Here is a 24,821-nt window from a genome sequence, read left to right on the forward strand (position 1 = left end):
CCCCCTCCCAGTTTATCCTCTTGTATTCACCTTCCTCAACTCCTACCACGAGAATAATCAGCCCGGGTACCAGTGAACTCCAGTCAGCTGTAACTCTGAACTGCATTCAGGGCATAGAGACAATGTCAGCAGGTGGAAGGGTCAAAAAGTCAGAAATATCTCATTATGACTAAGGAAATATCTAATTGTTAGGACTTCTCACCAAATGCTTCATGAACCAGTGAGCTCTCTATAGCCAGAAATATCCAGGTAGAGGCCACAGAGATTATCCTTCAGTTCAGTTCAGTCGCTCAGTCGTGTCCAACTCTTTGCAATCCCATGGACTGCAGCCGGTCAGGATTCCCTGTCCGTCACCAACTCCTGGAGCTTACTCAAACTCATGTCCATTGAGTCGGTGATACCATCCAACCATCTCATCCTCTGTCTTCTCCTTCTCCTCCCACCTTCAATCTTTTCCAGCACCAGGGCCTTTTCAAATGAGTCAGTTCTTCGCATCAGGTGGCCAAAGTATTAGAGTTTCAGCTTCAGCATCAGTCCTTCCAATGAAAATTCAGGACTGATTTCCTTTAGGATTGACTGGTTTGATCTTGCAGTCAAAGGGACTCTCAAGAGTCTTCTCCAATACCACAGTTCAAAAGGATCAATTCTTCAGCGCTCAGCTTTCTTTATAGTCCAACTGTCACATCCATACATGACTACTGGAAAAACCATAGCTTGTTTTTTTTTTAATATTTATTTAATTATTTTAATATTTATTTATTTGGCTGTGCCAGGTCTTAGATGTGGCACTCGGGATCTTTAGTCATAGGATGAAATTAAAAGACACTTGCCCCTTGGAAGGAAAGCTATGACAAACCTAGATAACATATTAAAAAGCAGAACTGTGGTGTTGGAGAAGACTCTTAAGAGTCCCTTGGACTGCAAGGAGATCAAACCAGTCAATCCTAAAGGAAACCAGTCCTGGTTGCTGACAAAGGTTCATATAGTTAAAGCTATGGTTTTTCCAGTGGTCCATGGGGTAGCAAAGAGTCAAACATGACTTAGCAACTGAATAACAACAACAGCAAATTCGAACTCAGTTGCAGCATGTGGGATCTAGTTCCCTGACCAGGGATTGAACTCCAGTCCCCTGCACGGGGAGCATGGAGTCTTAGCCACTGGGCCGCCAGGCAAGTCCCGAGAAGCTGCATTTCTAGTGAGCTCCCAGGTGATGCTGAGGCTGCTGGTCCAAGGACACGCTTCAAAACCATTAAACTAAGGAGAAGGCTAGATGAGATCACTTAACTCTCTCTGGAGGCTAAGATTTTATGATGTTACAAAATAAGGATTATTTAAGAAGTGACCAAGAGTGCCTGGCTCTGGGTAAAGGGATGAGGTGTGACAGTTCTCTTACAAACTTAATATGCACGTTTAACAAGAGGACAACTTCACCCTTCACCTTTCAGCACTGTCGTGTCTCCATAGATAAGCTGATTCATTCCACAAATGCTTAGGTGCCGGCTCAGCCTATCACCGGAAATTTTCCACTGCCTCAGGTGGATAAGCACACATACACAAAAAGATAAACCCCTGGTTTTTACTCTCCCTGGAACAACTGTATGCCTTCTGGCTGCAGCACTTTTAACAAAAATAAAAGAACAAAAAAAGTCCTTTTCTGGGACACAGGGTAACACAGCCTTAGCTTGTGATTTCTGTTACTCTGTTTATTTCTGGAGCTGTGAAATCCCCTGGAACCCTGTTTTCAGTAAGCCCTATATGACTCCCTTGGGCGGCTGTAAAGGGCAGTAAGGAGAGGAGAGCAATCCCAGTAAATATCTCACAGAACACGACCCTGTATGAGGGCTTCCTGGCTGCGCAGCATCTTCCACAGCCGTTATCATATCTGATCCCCAGAAAACTACGGAGGACAGACAGGACAGGAGGCATTAACTTCGTATTACTGATTAGGAAATCGGTTCAGAGTTTCTGAATTGCCCAAGGGTCACTGAGTGCACCACAAGTGTGTTAGAAGAAAAATTCAGGTTTCCTGACTCCTGGAGCAATGTCTTCAACTACCTCAAACTGCTCTTGAAACAAAGCAGGAGCAAGGAAGATGGCCAGGAAAACGGTAAATCCGCAGGCACTGGATAGAAATCGAGCGTCTGGACAGCCACCAGCTCTCCTTCCTCCCTCTTCTCAGTCTGTCTGGCAGGCATTCTCACAGACCATCCATCTGTCCATGCATCCACCCATCTTTGGACCCACCCATTCATTCATCCATTCATCCAGGTTCTCAATCCATCTATCCATCTTCCCACCCACTTACCCACCCACCCCTTCATCTATTCATGCATCCAGGTACTCATTCATCTATCCATCCACCCATCCTTGGTCCCACACACCCATTCACCCATTCATATACTCATCCATCTATCCATCCACCCACTCACCACCACCCCCATCCATCCACTCATCCATTCACCTCATTTCAAAGACAGAAACAGTCCTAGAGAACTGAAGTGCCTTGCCCAAGATCACACAGCTAGTGAGTAGCAGAGACAGGACTAGAACTAAATATAGAACTCAAGTTCTGAATCTCAAAACAGTATCTACTATCGCATGCTGTTTTTCATGAGAATGGCAGCATAATATTAGAGTAGATTTGCTGAGGTAATTCTTCCCTACGTTTTCTGTTACCCTGTGTCTATTCCCTTTATTCTAGAATTAGCCTGATATTTTATTCTTACAGCCTAAGTGAAGGAAAGAGATAAAAGAACAAAGTTCCCCTATGGTATGCAGGGTGCCAGGTAGATATTTTTGCAGGGGATGGGGAACTGTCCGTATAAACAGTTGGAGCTTCCCTAAAGTATCCTGTCAGTAGCACTGGAATCGGGGTCCAACCTCATACAATTCTGACAAAGAATCACTGCCACATCCAGTGGAAGTGATCTCATCACCAACCTACTCCTCTATAAAGACCCCAGCCCCAGGTCCCTTAGATGATCTTATAGATGCAAGGTCTCGGGCCCCTTGGATATCTGGTAGACCCACACATGGAGGAAAGGGTCAGACAGTGGTCCAAAGGAGAGAAATGGAGATGGGCCCATGTACCTTTCAGGGGCCAGAGGAAGATTCAGAAAGGTTCAGAGAAGATACTTCAAAGCATGGGGTTCCTTGAGGCACAGGGCCTGGGCAGGGGTCGCATTTGTCCAAGTCAGTAACAGTACTACACCAGACCACAAAGGGAGGGGAAGTCAATACAAGCTTGGACACTGAGGCATTAAAAACACATGATAAAGAAGCAAGGTTTCCCCACCCTGGGGTGAAACAAAGATTCTCTGGGCTGAAGAGTGAGGAAGAAAAAAGTTGAAAGGCAGGGAAAGAAAGCTGACATGCTACCGAGTTTCACCCAGCCAAGTCAGAAAGGAAGGGTAAGGAGTGACAGAAACCCCTGGGTTCCAGAGATGACTGTGCCCCTGGGCCGAGGACCATGACCTGCAGTGCCCACCTCTTCTTCCACCTGATTCTACCATGCCCGGCAGGGTGAGGAGTGGAAGAAATGTCTGTGAAGTGTGTCTTTGTGGGTGGACTTGAGGCAGCTCAGTAGTCCTCCTTCAGTGTGGATCACACAGGTGATGAGTTTTCAGAGCTCCTAAGGGTGGTGCAGAACAGGGCAGAAACAGAGAGGGTGGGGTGGGGGTCGGGCAAGGGAAAAAGGGGAGGGAGGGAGGGAGAGGGGAGGGGGAAGAGAAAGGGAGGGGGAGGGGAGGGAGGGGGAGAGGAAGGGGGAAGGGAAGGAGGGAAGAGGGAGGGGACAGAGGGAGGGGGAGGGAAGGAGAAGGGGGAGGGGAAAGGGAGGGAAGCGGGAAGGAGGGAGGGAGAGACAGAGAGAGAACCCGAAGGGGTTTCAGTATCAGAAGCAAAGGAGTCCCAGCAGAGACCCACAGAAGGAAGAAGGGCCTCTCAGCAGAGGCCAGAGATAAGACCCAGGATAAGACAGCCCTCCTGCTCCCAGACCCCTCATTTCAGCACTGCATGCCTCCCAGAGAACGGATGCAGCCTTGAGGTGGAGGACCCTGACTGGACCACGTGTAGGTTTTTACCACTTGGCTGAATGGGGGCTCAAAACAGAAATGAAATTGTTACCGATTGCAAAAAAAGACATTAAAACACTATACACTCTTTTGCCTATCTCACTTTTTAATTTAGCCTCATACTTAACACAAGAGGCTTTAGTGAAAAGTGACAACTGAAATCTTGGAGAATTCGAATAGACAAGGGTGCTCAGGAACCATTCTGTCTTCAAGACACGGGTGAGGGTTGGACAGAAGAAAACAGATCCTGGGAATTGCCTGGCATTCTGTTTGTAACTTGGGATTCTCTGTCCTAGCCTCTGGCATGTCCCGGGGCCGGTGATGTGGAAGAGATGGCAGAGAAGTGGCTGTACACTCTGTCCCTTCACCCTCATGCCAGCTCCTTACAAAACGATGCGAAAAGCATGCAGAAACGGCCCCAAGCATCTCTCCGCAGGGTTACAAGCAGCCCTGGCAGGGCTGGCAGGCCATGGGGTCATCGGCTTCGTTCTCATCTTGACAGGGGTGAAACAGGAAGCCACTGCTCAGGCACATGGGCCTGCCTTGACCCCTGCTCGCGGGAGCCCTTCTCTGTGTGCAGGAGCAGGTTCACGTCAGGTCTTGGACAGGACAAGCATTACTATTCTCCAGCAGCCCCAGGAATCCTCCCTGAGGCCTCCGCTCCAGTCATTTCATAACCTGGCAAGAACCGTGTCACCTTCCGGGGTTTTCAGCACTGATGACACTCTTGTTTTCTCATGAAAAAGCCTGGGTCACCTGAGGACGCTTCTTGCATGGATCCAGCTGGCTTGCACCTTCCTGTCACCAATTCCCTGTGTTCCCTCCAGGGGTGCTGACAATCGTTTTCACTGTAATGAATACACTGTAACTGAACTAGTTACGAGGATTAAAAAAAAGTCTTTGCAATCTGCTAAGTAATGCCTTGATCCCTTGTCCTCTTTCAAAAAGGAAGACAGCAACTGATACCTCACCAGGTTTTACCTGGGCTTACTGAAAAGCCATATTTTTTTTTTTTAACTTTTTATTTTGTATTGGGGTATAGTTGATTAACAATGTTGTGATAGTTTCAGGCGAACGGTGTCTCTGTTCTCTCTCAAACTCCCCTCCCATCCAGGCCGCCACATAACATTGAGCAGAGTTCCATGTGCCATAATTTTTAAAAAATACAAGTGTAATATGAACCAGCCATGCATCTCAATACTGCATCTGCTTGTAGAGAACATGTCTCCAAAAAAAGGCTTTGGGGAAGAGCACTGCAGTGTAAGGGCAATTAGGTCAGATCACCCGTTCATTGCGTATATGCAAATTATATGTGGAAAAGCACAGCAAGTCATATCATGTCAGGAGGTGGATCAAATCACCTACAGTCACTGATTCAGCTGTTACTGATGATGCTCCTAACCCCCAAACCACCCAAGGTACAGCGGGATATATACCAATAAAAAGAACATGCAAACTGCTTCACCCTCACATAAATGGGGACTCAAGGTTTTACCTATATGGAACAACTGAAGAACAATACGAAGAATTCTTGTAATTAGTGAATACAATAAGAACAGTGGTCGATACGCAATAAGTCCTAGGCCTTTGGTAAGCATTTGACATACGTTATCTCATTAAAACTTTAGGAAGACAAAGACAAGCACTGTTATTAGACTGATTCAATTGAAACAAGAGGCTGAGAGCTCTGCACTGGCCCAGGGTCATGTGGTCAGAAAGGCAGGACTTGAACTCAGGTCAGTCTGCTTGACCTCAGCGCTTGAGCGCTGTTCTGCGCATGCGTCAGTGAGCGGCCCAGAGAGGACGTGCTGGGGTCATTCAGAGAAGATAAAGAAGACCACAGGGCAATGCCTGCTGTGTCAGCAGAGTCCCAAACCTGGCCGGAATTGGGACCCAAGTAAAAAGACAAGTCTGGCAGCTGGGCTGGTCTCGGCCACGTGGGAGAGCTGTGAGCGCTGGGCAGCTCCGTTCCCAGGTCCGTCTGACTGCAACCTGGAAAAGTAAGCAACGTGTGCAGTGTCGCACAGATCCCTCAGCCGTGAAGGGTGGCAATTAAACAAGATGCTGTCCAACTCCTGTCTTGGGGAGAGGGTCAGAGGAGGACACAGGATAGCTCAGGACACAACCCGAATCCTGGAAGCTATCTCCTCTGTAGGAACTTCTTTGATTGGCTGTGTTTGTGCACCTGGAGTGTGATCAGATTGGCACTGGCCCTGACACCCAAAACCACTTGAGACTGGCACGTTTCACCTGCTCTGTGAACGGGTACTAAGGTTCCAAGCTTTCCCATGTAAGGCCTGAAGCTATCCTGAAGTAACCAGATCTCAATGTTACATAAAATCTCGATTGTGTGAAATTGGAATCTGAGAACCTCTCCTCTCTTAGGGAGGTAAGAACGAGGTGAGAATGGGAGATAAAGATGGCAGTGGGAAGTGAAAATACTTAATGAAGAACTTAATGAGAGATGTGAGTCCAGGGGACCCGTTTCTTTTTCTTCATCATAAGCTAACATTTTTATTTAGTGGGAAAAACATCCAAAGAAATGTTTCTGGGAGCTTTCACACACATTTCTAAGTAAAATTCCAAAATTCTCTGGAGTATGATCTAATACATTATTGTCTAATATATTAGTGTCTAATAAAAGCAACTCTCATTTTATTCTTAATATTGTTAACAGTGTACAGTATGTGTGCTATCAACAAGCATGCATTTTCCTATCCAGTCTCTTAATAAATCTATGAGGTAAGCATTATGCTCCTTGCATAATGAGGTGAGGAACTAAGGGATAAGATGTCCAGTAATTTGTTGTTGCTGTTCAGTCACTAAGTTGTGTCTGACTCTTTGTGACCTTAGGGACTGCAACACACCAGGCTCCTCTGTCCTCCACTATCTCTTGAAGTTTGCTCAAATTTATGTCTGTTGAATCAGAGATGCTGTCTAACCATCTCTTCCTCTGCCACTCTCTTCTCCTTTTGCCTTCAATCTTTTCCAGTATCAGGGTCTTTTCCAACGAGTCAGCTCTTCATATCAGGTGGCCAAAGTATTGGAGCTTCAGCATCAGTTCTTCTAATGAATATTCAGAGTTGATTTCCTTTAGGATTTACTGGTTTGATCTCCTTGCTATCCAAGAAACTCTCAAGAATCTTCTCTGGCACCACGATTTGAAAGCGTAAGTTCTTTAGTCCTCAGCCTTCTTTATGGTCCAACTCTCACATCCGTACATGACTACTGTATGGAAAAACCATGGTTTTAACTATATGCACCTTTGTTGGCAAAATGATGCCTCTGCTTTTTAATGTGGTTTTTCCAGTAATTTACCCAAGTCAAATGGCCAGGGAACACTGGAGCCTGGGTTCAAACCCCAATCTGTCTGAACCCAAAGTCTTAGCTCTTGACTGGCTCCAATGGCAGGGAAATTATCAAGTCACTTTGCTCCCTCTATGCGTAATGTGATGTGTCTACAATGAACCAAGACTCATTTGCACAAGTGACCCTTCTGCATAACGGGAAGTTCAGTTTTACATACAACTTGATGTTTGTTCTTCATAGTTTCTTTTTCAAGCCACAAGACCACCACCAGCAGCACCAACAAAAATCCAATATGAAGTATTTAAGCAAGAGTTAGAAAGCAGGTGTTCAGAATCAATAGCTATTTTTTTAAGGTACATTTTATACATAGTAAAAGGTATAGATCATAAGTGTGCATCAGTGAGTTTTGGCAAACCTATACACCTGCATAATCACCACCCAGTCAAGATAAGAATATTTTTATCACCCAAAAAATTTCCATTTTCCTACCTTGTGAGCAAGCACTATTCTAATTTCTAACACCATAGATTTATTTGCTGTATAAGTATGGGTCTATTTCTGTACTCTATTCTATTCCATTTGATCTATTTGCCTATTATAACGCCAATATATTAATTACTGTAGCTTTACAATATATCTTGAAGTCAGGTGGTGTTAGTCCTCCAACTTTGCTCTTTTTTAAAGTCTCTTTTTATATTCTAGGCCATTTGCATTGACATATAAATTTAAGAACGAGTTTGTCACTTTTTATCAAAAAAAAAAAGTCTGAGATTTTGATTGGGAATGCACTGAATCTATGTGTAGACAACTAACATCTTAACAATATTTAATTCTTGATTCAAGAAAGAAAGTCCTTGAATATGATATATCTCTTAATAATCTGTCTTCTTAAATATCTCTTAGCATTATTTTATAATTTTGTTTAATCTATTGCCAAGTATTTTATGTGTTGGTACTATTGTGAATTATTTTTATTTCATTTTAATTTATTTGCTATTAGTATATAAAAATAAAATTCATTTTTATATATTGACTCATACCTTGCAAATTTGATTAATTATTTGCTATTTCTAGCATTATTTTGTAGATCCCTCAGGATTTTCCATGTGTACAATCATTTGTATCTAAGAACCAGTCACTTCTTCTTTTCCAATCTTTATGCCTTTTGTTTCTTTTTCTTGCCTTATTACAGTGGCCAGGACCTTCAGTACCTGTTGAATACAGGAGATGAAAGCAGATGCTTTTGTCCTATTTCTTATCTTAAATAGAATGTGTTCAATAGTTCTTCATTAAGTATTAAGTTAGCAGAAGGATGTTTGTCTTTGCCCTTTTTCAGATTTAAGAGGCTTTTTGTTTTTGTTTTTTTACTAAGAATGTTTATCTATCAACGATTGTTGAATTTTGTCAAATGCTTTTTTTTCTCCATCTCATTACCTATTTGTATTTTTATTTAAACCTGAGCTCCAATTATCTCTTCCAACTATTTGCTGTTTATCTCCTTGTTTTTTGATATGTGTGGTCTCCTAGGCAATTTTGCTGACTGCAACACAGCATGAAGCTGGATTCATACGTGACTGAAATCTGGTATTTCCTGACAGCTGTACTTTTGTGTGGTAGCTTCTGTTTTCACTCAAATTCTGTTCATTGTAGGAGTGTTTTTAATTTTGAGCCAAATCATGCTAGAATTACATATTTAACTATTAGAAATAGTTATTACAGAGTTGTTTTTTTTTTTTACCTACCACATTTCTTGAGACAAATGTAGTCATAAGCCTCAGAACTTGGCTTGTTCATCAATTCACAATCTGAAAAAGAAATGCAGAAATATTGCAAATCTTCCCTTTGTATCAAAAACCATGCAGTCAAGATGGATTGGAAAGAAAATGCAGCACTGAGGTGTGCTGTCCAGCAGCCAATACCATGTTATCTATGGATCAACCTGACCAAACCACGTGCATTAGGGAGCAGTCTGGGGGAAAAGACAGGCTATAAACTTGCCAGCCTAGATGTGGCTAGGAAAAATAACTACCTCATCCCCAAGATTGCTACACACTGCTTATACTATTTCCTTAACAACTATCACTCAGTCTCTAAAGGAGTTATCCATCATATCATTAGACATGACAATTTAAATGCTTGAAGCCAAGCCTAGTTCAGCTTAAGAGTTAGTTTTTTTTTCCTCTGTGGTTTCATACTTTATATCTCTCTTTTCCTTTTCCTTGTTTTCTTTACTTCCAAACTTTTCTGTCAGCCAAACATACCAAGTGTCTAGAAAGCAACTTTTGTTTCTGACTACAAAAGAACAGATGCTCAACCAAGACTTTCTCTTCATGATCAACTTGGGGATGGTCTTATTATAATGATACTCTCAAATCTCAAACTATTCTGGAACAAGCATTCCTTTGAAACTATGCTCAGGGTCAAGTCACTCATGAAAACCAGCCTTTGTACTTTTGGCCTGAATGTTGCATCTAGTGAGAAAACCCTGCCAAACTAAAAGGAGCTTGAGGAAATAAGTTTAGGAAGTGTGACATTCTTACATCCTCCTGGAAATTCACAAGATACATTTGTATATCAAAAGTTCTTTGATATACTCTTTAGCCTATATGGCTTTCACTTTTTTTGACCATGGAAATACTGTTTGATTTGGCTGACTAACACCTTTTAACTCTCATTCCACACTTTGACATTGTCCCTCTACTTTCTGTGTTCATTGGCACCCTATAAACACTCAACTCTGCATCCTATGAAAGGGAAAAAAAGCATCTTTTAGAGCAACATTCAACAGTGGATTATCAAGACCGTTCGATCTGGCCTTGCCTTCACAGCCCCCTTTGGAAAAGGATCACAGTTAGATCTCCGACTTGGCTTAAACGCTGAAGGAAGTTGAGTGTGGAAGGAAGATAAAGGTTTTGCAGCAGAAAGTACAGACAGGGTGAAAGCATTGGCAGGAAAGGAGAGAGAAGAGGGTGAAGACATGTAGGAGCTACAGAGAGGGTACACAGCCTTTGTGGGAGACTGCAGCCCACCTCTGTGGTTCACTCCTGAGGGATGAGGTGGGACCCTATCCATGCGAGGCCACCAGCTTTTATAAACATAATTAATGTGGTTCAACTCCCACTTTGTTATGTTCAAATCATTCCTCTCGTGGGCAATGAGATCCTACTTCTTCTTTCGCCTCTCCTGCCATCTCTTCTTTTGGTGTCCTGGTTTGGTTGAGTTTTTATTATTAAGCCAATTCATTTTCTTTTAGTGTGAAACTTCTTAATTCATTCTAATATGTTTTAATTTTTTTTTCCTCATATCTCAGAATATTCTTCCTCTGCATAGAGACTCTTGAGGGTGAGGTCTAGGCCACTGCTGTCCCACAGGACGTACTGGGCAATGGAAATGCTCTACATCTGAGCTGTCCTGTGGTCCCCACTGGCCACAAGTGGCGACTGAGTGCCTGAAATGTGGCTCATGTGACTGAGGGGATGAAATGCTAATTTTAAAGAATTTAAAGTCAGATAAGTGGGGACTTCCCAGGTGGTCCATTGGTTAAGACTCTGCCTTCCAGCGCAGGGGATACAGGTTTGATCCCTGGTAGAGGAACTAAGATCCTACATGCCTCATGGCAACTAAGCTCATGCAGTACAACCACTGAGCCCGCATACTCTGGAGTCTGTGCCTCAACTAGAGAGAAGCCCGCGAGCTGCCAGGAAGGATCCTGAGGGCTGCAGCTAAGACCCGATGCAGCCAAACAAACAAATAAATAATTTTAAAAATAATAAAGTTAAACAAATACACATGATCAGTGGCTACTGCATTGGAGAGCAGATTCAGCTGCTTAGACTCCATGAAGAAAAGAAATTGTTTTTATCACATCATGTTGGGATGGCTACACCACACTTGGAGTACTGGAGAATCTGTTAAATCTGTTACTATGTGCTCTAGTTTTAGACTAGTGCATGCATGCCACAGTACATACACCTGAAGATACAGTTTTCGGCAATATCCATGGTTTTGTATATACAGGGACTCGTTCTCCTGATTATTTGACCTCACATATCCAGGAGGCTGTGTGTGTAAATAAATGTAAAAGGACTCTGAAGGCAGACAGACTTGGGTCAGAATTCTCATCCCATCAATTTCTAATGACCCTTTACCCACGTTCCATCTACGAAGTTGCAGCAAGAACTGCCACATCCCTATCGTATAGCCTTTCTCCCCCAGCACCTGACACAGGTGTCTAGAGAGGACAGGTAACCCAAACTGGGCCATTCTCTCCCTGGGAATTCGGGAGATTAGAGAGAGAGAGAGAGAGAGATTAGACGCTTCATGTGGTTGGATCCACGCACTAACATTGAGTACTGCTGGTCTCCTCATTTTCAATACACATGTCACAAAATTCAAAGGAGCCAGTGTACAAGAGAGACAGGAATTATACAGGCAGGCAGAAAGGGGGTACAGACACTAGACAGAACAAGGATGGGGAGGGTTCCTAGACCACCTTCTGATGGGCATCACAGTGCTTGCTCATCAATGCCTCTCCTCCGCTGACAACAAGAAGTTGCCCTCCCCAGCACTTGTGCAGGGCCATCAGACTAGCAGTAACACTGTGACCTGAGGCAGCGAAATTCCTCTCTGAGTCGCCCCAGGCTCTCACTGCCCTGTTAGGGTGCATTTAGGAGCCTCACGATGAGACGACAGATCCAATAGTCCAGAGATCCAAGCAGCTGGGTCTTGAGTCACCACGTGGAGGACAAGCGTCCTGGAGAACCACCCGGACCTGCATGCTGGTGTCTCAAACCTCCGCAATTGTGAGGTGGTTCTGAAGGCTTCTTCTGGCTAACATTCTCTCTGAGCCTCTGTTCACTCATCTGTGAAATGGAGGTAAGACTGTTCTGTTAGAAGAAGCCTTTTTTTGTTCTTCAGCAGCGAAAGCTCCAGGTCTGGTTGATTCTTGTTGTTGTTGCTGCCCTTGGTGTTCACTGTCGGAAAGAAGAGCTAATGTCCTGACAACAGCCTTGCTCTCCAAGCCCAGCCAGCTGGACCGGTCAGAGGGACACATTGATGAGGTGTGAGCTTGAAAATAGGAAAGAGATCAGTTTGGGTTCCTAACCTGTGGAATCATCCAGTTCCTCTATGTCATCAGTCGGGGACCCCACAGAACCATGCCTGGCAATTGGGAGGCTTGCCTTTCTTTCTGAAGCGGCTATAGGTTGGGGGGGTTAGCCAGGAGCTTTGGGATCCAGGTAGAATGCTCTTTGCACAGGTCCTGAGTGGCCTTTGGCCTTGCCCGAGGGGCAGGTCCAGGGACTCGGGAGAAGCAGACAGCTGCTCAGAAGAAGAGGAGCACTGTTGGCTGGAGGGCAGGTGCTCTGACCCAGGCTGGGGCCTCCAGTCTCTGCCCCAACCCAGATGCGCTCACTTCTCATCGGCGCCCCTCATGTGTGCTGGTGACTGCCCCCAGAAAGGCAGGAAATGGGTGAAGAGAGTAAAAATATCGGGCCTCCCTGGTGGCTCAGTGGTAAAGAATTCGTCTGCCAGCGCAGGAGATGCAAAAGATGAGGGTTCAATCCCTGGGTTGGGAAGATCCCCTGGAGAAGGGAATAGTAACCCCAACTCCAGTATTCTTGCCTGGAGAATCCCATGGACAGAGGAGCCTGGTGGGCTATAGTCCATGCGGTCACAAGAGTCAGACACGACTTAGCGACTAAAACAACAATCCTCATCTCAGTCATTCCTAGGCACCGCCAAGATCTAATATATTGAATGGCCATTTCTATCCTTACCTTCTCACCACTGATTCTTTCCCTGGGTGGACAAGGGGTTATTAGATTTTCCCAGAAATTTTTGCTCTTCATGATCTCCAAAGCTCAGAGTCCCAGATCAGAAATGTGTGTGTTATACATAACACCTTCTTGAAAGAAAGCCTGGCCCTTGAAGGCTGTGTCTCAAAGACTGAGCTAAAACCAAACTGAGGAGAGAATTTGTGTCTCTTTTTGTGGTTTAGAAGGTTAGGGATTTCATTTCCTTTCTCTGGAGCTTGAAAAGGGCTTCCTGCTATGCTCTCAAGGAGCCTTTCATTTGTGGGCTGCAAACACTGGTTTATGTTGATGGCAGCGTATAAAATTAAGTGAGTGACTGGTTATTTCATTTCTAGTACATTAGAGTTCTTCTTATACAAAGCAGTTATTCACAGAGTTTATTCTGTTATTTGTTTTCTTTTAAATCCTGGGGTGGGGGGATATTAACGAGGTTAACTCCCAGTTATTCAGGTTATCTAGTTTGTCTGTCGGTGGCTGAGTGGGGCCTGGGGTACAGTCTCTGGAAGCAGGCGGATGCAGGGGTGCTGTTACAGGGAGAGTGTTCATCTGGATTCAGGATTCAGGAAAGGAAGGGGAAGGATGAAAGGACAAGAGACTGCGTACCAGGGCTTGTTGACAGATTTGGTATGGAACCACAAAGCAAAACATAAAGAATAACACCAGGATTGCAAAGTCTAGAGTTGTTGTTGTTCAATCACTATGTCGTGTCCGACTCTGCGACCCCAAGGACTGCAACACACTAGCTCCTGGAGTTTGTTCAAATTCATGTCCAGTGAGTCGGTGATGCTATCTAACCATCTCATCTTCTGTCTCCTCCTTCTCCTCCTGCCCTCAATCTTTCCCAGCATCAGGGTCTCTTCCAATGAGTTGGCTCTTCGCATCAGGTAGCCAAACTATTGGAGCTTCAGCTTCAGCAACAGTCCTTCCAATGAATACTCAGGGTTGATTTCCTTTAGGACTGATTGGTTTGATCTCCTTACAGCCCAAGGGACTCGCAAGAGTCCTTTCCAGCATCATAATTCGAAAGCAAAGTCTAGAGTACTTTCATACAATTAAAATGTAATGCATTCTACATATAGGAGCCACATTAAGAAAGTAAAAAGAAACAGATATATAATATTACTATTTTGATAATTTTAAAATTTAACCCACTATGTCTCAATATCATTAAGTTAATATTTTACCTACTGGGTTTTTTTCAGACTAAATCTTTTCAAATCCAGCATGTGCCTTCCACTTATAGCAGACCACATCACAGATCAGCCACACTCCAAGTGTTCTGTGGCCACACATGGCGGGGACCCCCAGAAAGTCCAAGGGGATTAGAAGGATATAAGAAGAAATGAGTGGGAAAGGATCCTTTGTTTGGAGAGGAACCTGATAAGCTGTTGCCACGTTGTGTTTTGCAGGATGCCCACGAGATGGTTGGAAGATACAGGACTAGTGGTTGGGAGGGGGAGGCAGAGAAGATTGATTGGTCAAGGCAGATTTGAGGTAATAAAAATCCCCTTACTATATTCTACAACACTTGTTTCATGAATGCCCAGACATTGTTCTGTATTAAGATTTAGCCCATTGACACATGTGCCCATAACGGTAAAGGGCTAGGACCATCTGTAGTGGGCCTGAAAAAGTGAAAGCATTAGTCAAGTCCAACTCTTTGTGACCCCATGGACTGTAACCTGCTCTCTGTCCATGGAATTCTCCAGGCCAGAATACTGGAGTGCATTGCCATTCCCTTATCCAAGGGATCGTCCCAACCCAGGGATTGAACCCAGATCTCCCACATGGCAGGCAGATTCTTTACTGTCTGAGCCACCAGTGAAGTAGTGAGCTTAGGCTTCCCCTAAAGCTTTCAAGCTTGAAGTATTTGGGGATATTAATGCCTATCCACCAACCTCCAAATCACTCCCAATATATGTCAAGGATTCAGATACGAGTGCTTTTTGTTAAGTACATGTATGTTAAAATATCCAACAAGTACAGAAGTGTATAAAATAGAAAATGACTATTTTCAGCTTTCTTTTTGTTTCTGATAAAATAAGGATGCTATACTATACTACATCATTTTCTTTAGGGTTTTTTGGTTTGTTTGTTTTTTTTTTTTTTTACTGTGCTGTAATGGCATACAGGATCTTAGTTCCCTGGCCAGGGATCAAACCTATGTCCCCTGCACTGGAAGCATGGAGTCTTAAGCACTGGACCCTCAGGAAAGTTCCTCACTTTCTCTTAAATGAGTATTGTGAACCTCCAGCTCATCCCTTGAAATGGATGTGCACTACTCTATTCTGTGGATGTGTTTCACCATTCATTTATCTGGTCTCTTTTTGATGGAAATTTATATGTTTCAAATATTTTTGCTATTATAAAATACTACAATGGCTGTCCTTTCATATATATCTCTGTACAATGGTTGGTTTTATTCCTTAGGGATACATTTTGAAAGTGATTATCATTATCAGTATGAATATTTTAACGTTCTCAATGAATACTGCTAAGATGCTTCACAAAGCTTCCCTTTAATACTTCTTGAGGATTCTGTTTCCACGACTCCATGCTAATACTGGTTATTTTCATTCTTTTCAATCTTGTCCATCTGATTGGTGAAAAATATATTACAGTTTACATTTTAACTTCTTTGATCACTAGTGAAGTAAAGCAGTCTTTAAATATGTATGAAACATTCATATTTCTTCTGTAGATTGAAACTGAAAGTCACTCAGTCGTGTCTCTTTGCGACCCCGTGGACTGTACAGTCCATGGAATTCTCCAGGCCAGAATCCTGGAGTGGGTAGCCTTTCCCTCCTCCAGGGGATCTTCCCAACCCAGGGATCGAACCCAGGCCTCCCGCATTGCAGGAGGATTCTTTACTAGCTGAGCCACAAGGGAAGCCCAATTCTGTAGACTACCTATTCCTATTTTTTGCCCATTTCTAGATTGGGATTTTGTTTTTCTCTTACTAATAAAATGACACTGACATTTTATATGTAATACACCCTGCATGTATCTCCCCCGATTGTCTGTTTTTTATTTTGTTTATGGTGCCTTTGTTTAATATTTCCATTACAGGTAAAATCAGGCTAAAATCATCATGTGGAGAAGCTGGAGTTGGGAACCAGCAGAAGGACAACAATGGGAAGAAATAATCCCGTGCTTTCCCTCAGTGATAAAACTGGCCTAAAGGCAATACACAGAAGCAGTGGAAATCTCTCAACCATCTGGACATCTGGGGTAAGTCTCATTTTATTAAAAACAAAGTAAAAGTTTGTATTTTATTTAATAAACAATTGAGTCTCTAAACTGTAATAAGAATGAAAAATAAGAAGGATGCTTTCCCTTCCAGACTTAATTCTGATTTTTCTTCAGAGAAAGGTCAGTTGGGATATAGGAAAAAAAAAAGCTCTTGGAAAAGCAATTTTGCTGCTTTAGAAGTAAGGGTAATAACCATTTGGAAATTCTTTGCAGTTTAAACAAGTTTCTCCACGTTATCCCTTTTCTCACAGATGGGGCTTCTGGGCCAGGTTAAGCATAGCATTTACTCCAGAAACATTTTTTAAGCACCTACCCTATGCTAAGTGCCTCTAAAAAGGGAAGAATTTCTTGCCAACTGGCAGTAGGACAAGAGCATGAAGAAGTTGGGCTTTACTCTAAACATGCCTGAACCCAATAAATACAGAAAAATCAATTAGCGCAGCCCTGTCTTGAAGGCCTTACGGTCTCACAGGGAATAAGGTTATTGAACACACACGGGCAGTGCACCGTCTCCGGAATGCTGGAGGTGTGGTGTGCTGGGAGGGGGTTGGATCCCACCTAGAAAGGATCCAAGGAGTTTTCAGAAGAGGCAATCCTCAAGCAGTGTTTAGAGAGAAAGTATGTAGTTAAAAGATCTAGAAACTAAGAAAGCAGATTCCAGATATTCAGAGGAAAGACAGACGTGATTGCAAACACCAGGGATTCTTGAAGCACCTGTCATCTTCAGGACGATCTGCTAAAGGAGTACTCTGAGATACAAAAGTATAAGTAGTGATAACTGTGGATACAAAGACCATAAGATGGTGAGAACTGTGGGATCCAGCATGTCGGTACCCAGGGCTCCAACATGGGCCAGCTTCTGATGTGACTCTTTTAAAAGATAAGATGCCTTTTCAACCTATAATAATAATACTCAGTTCAGTTCTGTTGCTCAGTTGTGTCTGACTCTTTGTGACCCCCATGGACTGCAGCATTACAGGCCTCCCTGTCCATCACCAACTCCCGGAGCTTGCTCAAACTCACGTCCATTGAGTTGGTGATGCCATCCAACCATCTCATCCTCTGTAGTCCTCTTCTCCTCCTGCCTTCAATCTTTTCCAGCATCAGGGTCTTTTCCAGTGAGTCAGTTCTTCGAATCAGGTGGCCAAAGTATTGGAGTTTCAGCTTCAGCATCAGTCCTTCCAATGAACACCCAGGACTGATTTCCTTTAGGATTGACAGGTTGGATCTCCTTGCAGTCCAAGGGACTCTCAAGAGTCTTCTCCAACACCACAGTTCAAAAGCATCAATTCTTCAGGGCTCAGCTTTCTTTATAGTCCAACTCTCACATCCATACATGACTACTGGAAAAACCATAGCTTTGACTAGACAGACCTTTATCAGCAAAATAACGTCTCTGCTTTTTTTTGTTTGTTTTATTTTATTTATTTATTGGACATGCAGCATGTGGGATCTTAGTTCTCCAACCAGGGTTCGAACCCACACCCCTGCCATTGGGAGCTCAGAGTCTTAACCACTGGACTACCAGGGAAGTCCCATCTCTGCTTTTTAATATGCTGTCTAGTTTGGTCATAGATTTTCTTCCAAGGAGCAAGTGTCTTTTAATTTCATGGCTGCAGTCACCATCTGCAGTGATTTTGGAGCCCCCCAAAATAAAGTCTGTCACTGTTTCCATTGTCTCCCCATCTATTTGCCATGAAGTGATGGAACCGGATGCCATGATCTTAGTTTTTTGAATGCTGAGTTTTAAGCCAGCTTTTTCACTCTTCTCTTTCACTTTCATCAAGAGGCTCTTTAGTTCTTCTTCACTTTCTGCCAGAAGAGTGGTGTCATCTGCGTATCTGAGGTTATTGATATTTCTCTGGCAATCTTGATTCCAGCTCGTGTTTCATCCAGCCCAGTGTTTCTCATGATGTACTCTGCATATAAGTTAAATAAGCAGCATGACAATATACAGCCTTGACATACTCCTTTCCCAATTTGGAACCAGTCTGTTGTTCCATGTCCAGTTCTAACTGTTGCATCTTGATCTGTATACAGATTTCTCAGGAGGCAGGTAAGGTGGTCTGGAATCTCATTTATATGGCCCTTTGTACTTTCCAGGCTCTGTTCCAAGCACCTTACATACAACAGCTCAGTTAACCCTCATAAAAGTCTTATACCTCCCTTTAGCAGGTAAGGAAACTGAGGGACAGAGAGTTTTAGCCACTTACTGAAGGCTGTTTGGTTCAGAGGTGATAGTGTCAGAATTTGAACCTGAGCTAGGATGTGAGTCCAGCCATTCAGATGTCATCACCTGTGTTCACAATCAGTGTCTTCCATGCAGATATATTTATTGAGTATTTACTAAGTCTCAGTAAATAAGTTGCATGTGGACCCAATGGACGTGAATTTGAGCAAACTCCAGGAGACAGTCGAGGACAGAGGAGCTTGGCAGCTGCAGTCCGTGGAGCCACAGAGTCAGACACGACTTAGCAACTTAACAGCAACAAGTTGCAGGTATTTATTCTGTACATGTGATTCTCAACTGCCATAGATCTGCGAGGTTGTGAGGTTGATACTACAGTTTCTCCCCTTCGATAGCATCACAGAGACGATCTGCTTGCCCAGGGTCACAAAGTAGAAAGTAGCAGAGCCAGGATTCAAGCCCAGAGAGAACGACCTTGGAGAGCGGCAGAGCTCCTGGGCACGATCACGGAAGCACGCAACACGGGAGGAGGGAGGGGACGGTCCCACGGCATTTGGCGCCCCGCTCTCATAGTTTTCTCTGGAGCCTCCAAGACAAAACGGATACTCAAAGGATGCTCTGCAAATACTGAGGAAGACCGCAGGAAATGGGGGTGACAGGCTTAGCTAAAAGGAAACTGGGAAAGGGGTACGCAAATACCCGTCATGTGCAAAGGAAGAGCTGTCAGAGAGAGAGATGGGACTGATTCCCTGTGGCTTCAGAGGGGAGAGTCAACAGGGATTTTCCAGTAGGACACTCACAGATGGAATGGCGTTGTGAACCCCTTGGTAGCGAGGTTTTTCTGAGAAAAGGCAGGAAAAAAATAACCGTCAGAAGGTTTGGAGAGGGGCATTCCATCCTGGATGCAGAGCTTAAGGTGCCTCTAAGGTCACTCTCTTCTATGAGCTAATTGAATCTTAATCACCTCCCAACAAGCTCCGTTCCTTTTATGGAAATTACCATATGACAGAATCAAGACTTGGGAAGTTCGTTGCTGCTGCTGCTAAGTCGCTTCAGTCGTGTCCGACTCTGTGCGACCCCATAGACGGCAGCCCACCAGGCTCCCCCGTTCCTGGGATTCTCTAGGCAAGAACACTGGAGTGGGTTGCCATTTCCTTCTCCAATGTTCATTAGAAGCTGTTTATCCAGCATTCTTTTGCCTGTTTTACCAAATCTTTGGTGCATGAGGTTCATAACTAGGTTCCTAAGGAAATACAAGTGGCGTCAGTAGTTTATAAGATAGATTGGATTATGTTCCTTGTAATTTACAGTTCACAGTATTTTGCTGCATACGAACGCTCTTGAAAAGTCATGCTCCACGAATGAGAACTAATAGCTCACCTTTAACCAGAAGATATGATTAACCAGGATAACCCACCTGCATGCCATGACAAATAGCAAACATTCTGGAACAGTCTCGGAACGGGAAACTGAGCAGCATAGTATATGAAGCCATTTCCTATTGGGAACCCAGAGGCAGTAACCCTCTGCACATTTCTTCCACTGGCCAAGCCCAGGTCCCGGAGGTTATGATTTAGCGTTGGCCACAGGGTTTATTCAGCTGTTTCAGGGACAGAAGAGCTACTGCTCATAGGCTTGATGGCCAGGGGCATCCAAAAAGGCGGCCAATGTTCACGACGTGTGTGTTCTCCAAGCACAAAAGGTCTGTTCTTACGCAGGACTGTCTGATGGTCTGGACATGAACCCTAAGGGAAAGGCGATTACTCTCCCCACCAACCTGCAAGATGCCCTAAGTAGAACTCTCCCAGAAGACCACAGTTCACTCGGTTTATTTAGGGAGCTTCTAACATTAGTGATAAAGAATCCTCCTGCCAATGCAATGAGATGCAAGAGACGTAGGTTCAATCCCTGGGTCAGGAAGATCCTCTGGAGGAATGGCAACCCACTCCAGTCTTCTTGCCTGGAGAATTCCATGGACAGAGGAGCCTGGAGGGCTATGGTTCATGGGGTCACAAGAGCTGGATACGACTGACCAACTAAACAACAGTGATGGCACCTCGAGGCAACAAGCCCACAGTCGGCACTGCATATGTCACGCCTGCCTTTCATCGCCTTCTCTCCTGCCTGGCTGCTCTCATCACTGATGTTAACTTTGGGGAGTCACCTTAGGGCTGGCCGGTCACCCTGCTCCCAGGGCTGCCTGGCACACCCCCTTTCCTGTGTCCCAGAGGAAAGTGAGCCCCTGCCCCACAGACAGGAGGCCTGCTGCCAGGCCCTCCGCTACCCCTGGCCTTTCTTCCACTCCTGTCTTGTCACTGACTTGTCCCTGGACCTGTTCTGTCTATCTGGGGGTGTCCTGTCCCCTCTCCACCTCCAGGGTTCACTTTGCCAAGGGCACGCCCAGTGGGCTCTGCCCATAACAGCTGTGCTCCAGGGAAAGCACCATGGACCAGACACCAAGAGCCTGTGTGCTGGTCTCTGTGTGGTCCTGAAGCCACGGGGCTTGTTTCCTCAGCTGCAATCCAGGAATAATAACTACCCCAGCCCCCGCAGGGTGTAAAAGGCCTTAGTGAACTGAGAAACGCCCCACGATGTAACAGAGGAGACAGACATACAACCTTAAAAATCAAGGAAATCCTGATGCACACCACAGTGGGCAGGAACCCTGACACTATGCTAATGAAACACGACAGTCACACAAGTAGTAGCTCTCTGGGGCCACCGACTCAGGCAATGAATAAGGAAGTACAAGCCTGGAGGAGGAGAGGACGTTCCAGAGGAATATCCCAGTGCTCCAGAAGTCTCTCCTGGAAGCCTCTGGGAGGTTTCAGAGATGCCAAGTAACACAGGATGGAAAAGTAATGCATGTTGCATAAGTCAAAAATAGAATAAAACCCTCCATTCTTCACTATTCTTCAATCACTGAGATTTAAACGTTCATTAAGACAAATTAGTATTTTGTTAAATGCAAAAAAATCCTAAGGCATTTCATTTCCAGGGATAAACCCCAAAGAACTGAAAACAGGAACTCTAACAGATATTTACACTCATGTTCGTAGCAGCATTACTCACAACCGAAACATGGAAGCAAATCAAGTGTCCACTGACAGATGAATGAAAAACCAAAATGTTGTCTATCCATACAAAGGGATATTATTCAGCTTAAAAAAAAAAAAAGAGGACATTTTGACATAGACTACGTCAGGGATGAACTCTGAGGACACTGTGTGTGTGTGTTAGTCACTTAGTCGTGTCTGACTCTTTTAGACCCTATGGACTGTAGCCCACTAGGTTCCTCTATCCATGGGTTTCTCCAGGCAAGAATACTGGAGTGGGTTGCCAATCCCTCCTCCAGGGAATTTCCCCCCCTGCTCCATTGTCTCCTGCATTGCAGGTGGATTCTTTACCCTCTGAGCACCCTGGGAAGCTCCTGAGAACATTATACTATGTGAAATAAGCCACAACGTACAGTGCATACAAACAAGTTCCGTTCTGAGAGCTCATCAATTTGTTCGTAAGTCTAGCAAAGTTAGCCTAGCACAATCGGCTATATACCACTGTTTTTTCCCTTGCTTCTGGACATCCTGGGCTTGAAACAAAGATACTGCACCACTGTCCTCTATACAGCACTGTACAGTAAAGTGTCCAAAAGCACAACCACTTGTAGAGCATGCACGAATTTGACACGTGAGTTATTAATAACTTACATGATTGGACTTGCAAACCCACGTTCACATCTTTGAAACTTCTCAACTTGAAGGTTCGTATGTAGGAAACCCCTTACTGTACAAATACTGTATGCTTCCACTTACAGGAGGAATCTAGAATATAGGCACACCTTGTTTTATTGCTCTTTATTGCATTTCTCTCCTTTTTTTTTTTGCAAACTGAAGGTTTGTGGCCACCCTGCATCCAGCAAGTCTACTGGTGCCATTTTTCCAATAGCATTTGCTTACTTCGTGTCTCTGGGTCACATTCTGGTAATTCTCCTACTATTTCAAACTTTTTCATTATTATTATATTTGTTCTGATGATCTGTCATCAGTGATCTGTGATATTACCATGATAACTCACTGAAGGCTCAGATGGTAATTAACATTATTTTTAGCAATGAAGTATTTGTCCTTGTTTTCCCAAACTTTAAACTTTTTATTTTGTATTGGTGTATAGCCAATTAAAAATGTTGTGATAGTTTCAGGTGAACAGCGAAGGGACTAGCAATAAAGTATTTTTAAAGTAAATTGTGTATATTAGTTTTTTTAGATATAATGTTATTGCACACTTAATAGCCTACAGTACAACATAACCATAGCTTTACATGCATTGGCAAAGCAAAACATTCACATGACTTGCTTTATTACAGAGGTCTGGAACCAAACCCACAATATCTCTGCAGTCTGCCTGCAGTCAAATTCATAGAGACAGAAGTTAAAATGGTACTTTCCAGGGGCTGGGGGAGGAAGCTACTGTTTAATGGGTAGAGTTTCTGCTTTGCAGGATTAAAGGGGTTCTGGAGATTGGTTATACAACGTGAACATATTAATACTTAACACTGTGCTGTTCTGAGTTGCTCAGTCGTGTCTGACTCATTGCGACCCTACGGACAGTAGCCCATCTGCGAGGCTCTGTCCATGGGGATTCTCCAGGCAAGAATACTGGAGTGGGTTGCCATGCTTTCCTCCAGGGGATCTTCCCAGCCCAGGGATTGAACCCAGGTCTTATGCATTGCAAGCAGATTCTTTACTGACTGAGCCACCAGGGAAGCCCAAGAATACTGGAGTGGGTAGCCTATCCCTTCTCCAGGGTGTCTTCCCAACCCAGGAATCAAACTGGGGTCTCCTGCACTGCAGGCAGATTCTTTACCAGCTGAGCTACAGGAAGTCCAATACTTAACAGTACTGAATCTTAAACATGATGAAGATGGCAAATTTTATATTATATTTATATAATTTTTATTATGTTCATTTTACCACAACTTTTTTTTTCTCCGTGTTGGTTCTTAGGTGTGGCACTTCCGCTTAGCTGTGGAATCTTCGTTATGTCGTACAGATGTTCTGTTGCTACGCACGGACTCTCTAGCTGTGGTGCTTGGTCTCAGTAGTTGCAGCTCAGAGGCTCTCTAGCTGTGGCACTTGGACTCTGGAGCACATGGGCTCAGTAGCTATGTTACTCAGGTTTAGTTGCTCTGTGGCATCTGGGATCCCAGTTCCCCGACCAGGGATCAAACCCACATCCCCTGCATTGCAAGGCAGATTCTTATCGATTGGTTAGCCAGGGAAGTCCGTACCACATCTTTAATAGGAGACATGAGCCCTGCGCATCAGGTGTTCCCCGGGGTCACTTGGTTTTAGAGGAGTTTCTGAGACTCACATATACTAAACAGTCAATCGATGTGTATGGAGTTGAAAGACTATCTTGGGTACTTCCATGATACCTCAGTTGGTAAAGAATCCACCTGCAGTGCAGGAGATCCTGGTTCAATTCCTGGGTTGGGAAGATCTTCTGGAGAAGGGATAGGCTACCCAATCCAGTATTCTTGGGCTTTCCTTGTGACTCAGCTGGTAAAGAACCCGCCTGCAACGCGGAAGACCTGGGTTCAATCCCTGGGTTGGGAAGATCCCATGGAGAAGGGAAAGGCCACCCACTCCAGTATTCTGGCCTAGAGAATTCCATGGACTGTATAGTCCATGGGGTCGTAAAGAGTCAGACACAAATGAGAGACTTTCACACTTCACACACAAGACCATCTTGAACTTCCCTTTCTTGCCAAGGGGCCTCAATAAAGGAAAAGGTTTCTAACCAGAGAGGAGAGCTTTGATTGGACAAGGAGGCTGTCAATCACATCATCTTTCATACATGTGGAAGAATGTCTGATGAAGGTTGCTCGGTCTCTGTAGCTTTCTACCTCCACTCCTGTTGCCCCAGACAGTGGATTCGCAGCCTCCAGTGCATCAGCCTTTCCAAGTGTTTCTTCCTCAGGGCAGCTGCCTGGTTTTCCTTCTCTTCTCACTCTATGCATTCTGCCTGGGTCATTAGACTCTTTTATAGCATCTTCTGTGTCTATGCTAATGAATCTCCAGCCCAAATTCCTCTTCGGAAACATAGATTTTTACAACCAAGTGCCTATTGAGAATTTCCATTTCAAGGACTCTCAGTATCTCTTTCTACCCCAAACCAATCTACTCC

General features: G+C 44.2%; 2 long non-coding RNA genes across 2 annotated transcripts in view; both read right to left on the bottom strand.

Moving 5' to 3' along the window:
- Positions 1-4,157: 4,157 nt before the first annotated feature.
- Positions 4,158-24,821, bottom strand: part of LOC145516726 (uncharacterized) — a 43,154-nt gene continuing 22,490 nt past the window's right edge. The window contains exons 3-4 of the long non-coding RNA XR_014061703.1: positions 9,125-9,187; positions 4,158-7,625 (exon numbers count right to left, since the gene is read on the bottom strand). This is a non-coding gene — a long non-coding RNA (uncharacterized LOC145516726). The remainder of the gene's footprint in view (positions 7,626-9,124; positions 9,188-24,821) is intronic.
- Positions 15,263-23,560, bottom strand: LOC145516731 (uncharacterized). The gene is made up of 2 exons (XR_014061707.1): positions 23,292-23,560; positions 15,263-19,769 (listed from the first exon to the last, which is right to left on the bottom strand). It is a non-coding gene; the product is annotated as an uncharacterized LOC145516731 (long non-coding RNA).

This window comes from Giraffa tippelskirchi, chromosome 8 (assembly GCF_054371585.1).
Source record: "Giraffa tippelskirchi isolate mGirTip1 chromosome 8, T2T-mGirTip1v1.2.pri, whole genome shotgun sequence".
Lineage (NCBI taxonomy): Eukaryota > Metazoa > Chordata > Mammalia > Artiodactyla > Giraffidae > Giraffa > Giraffa tippelskirchi.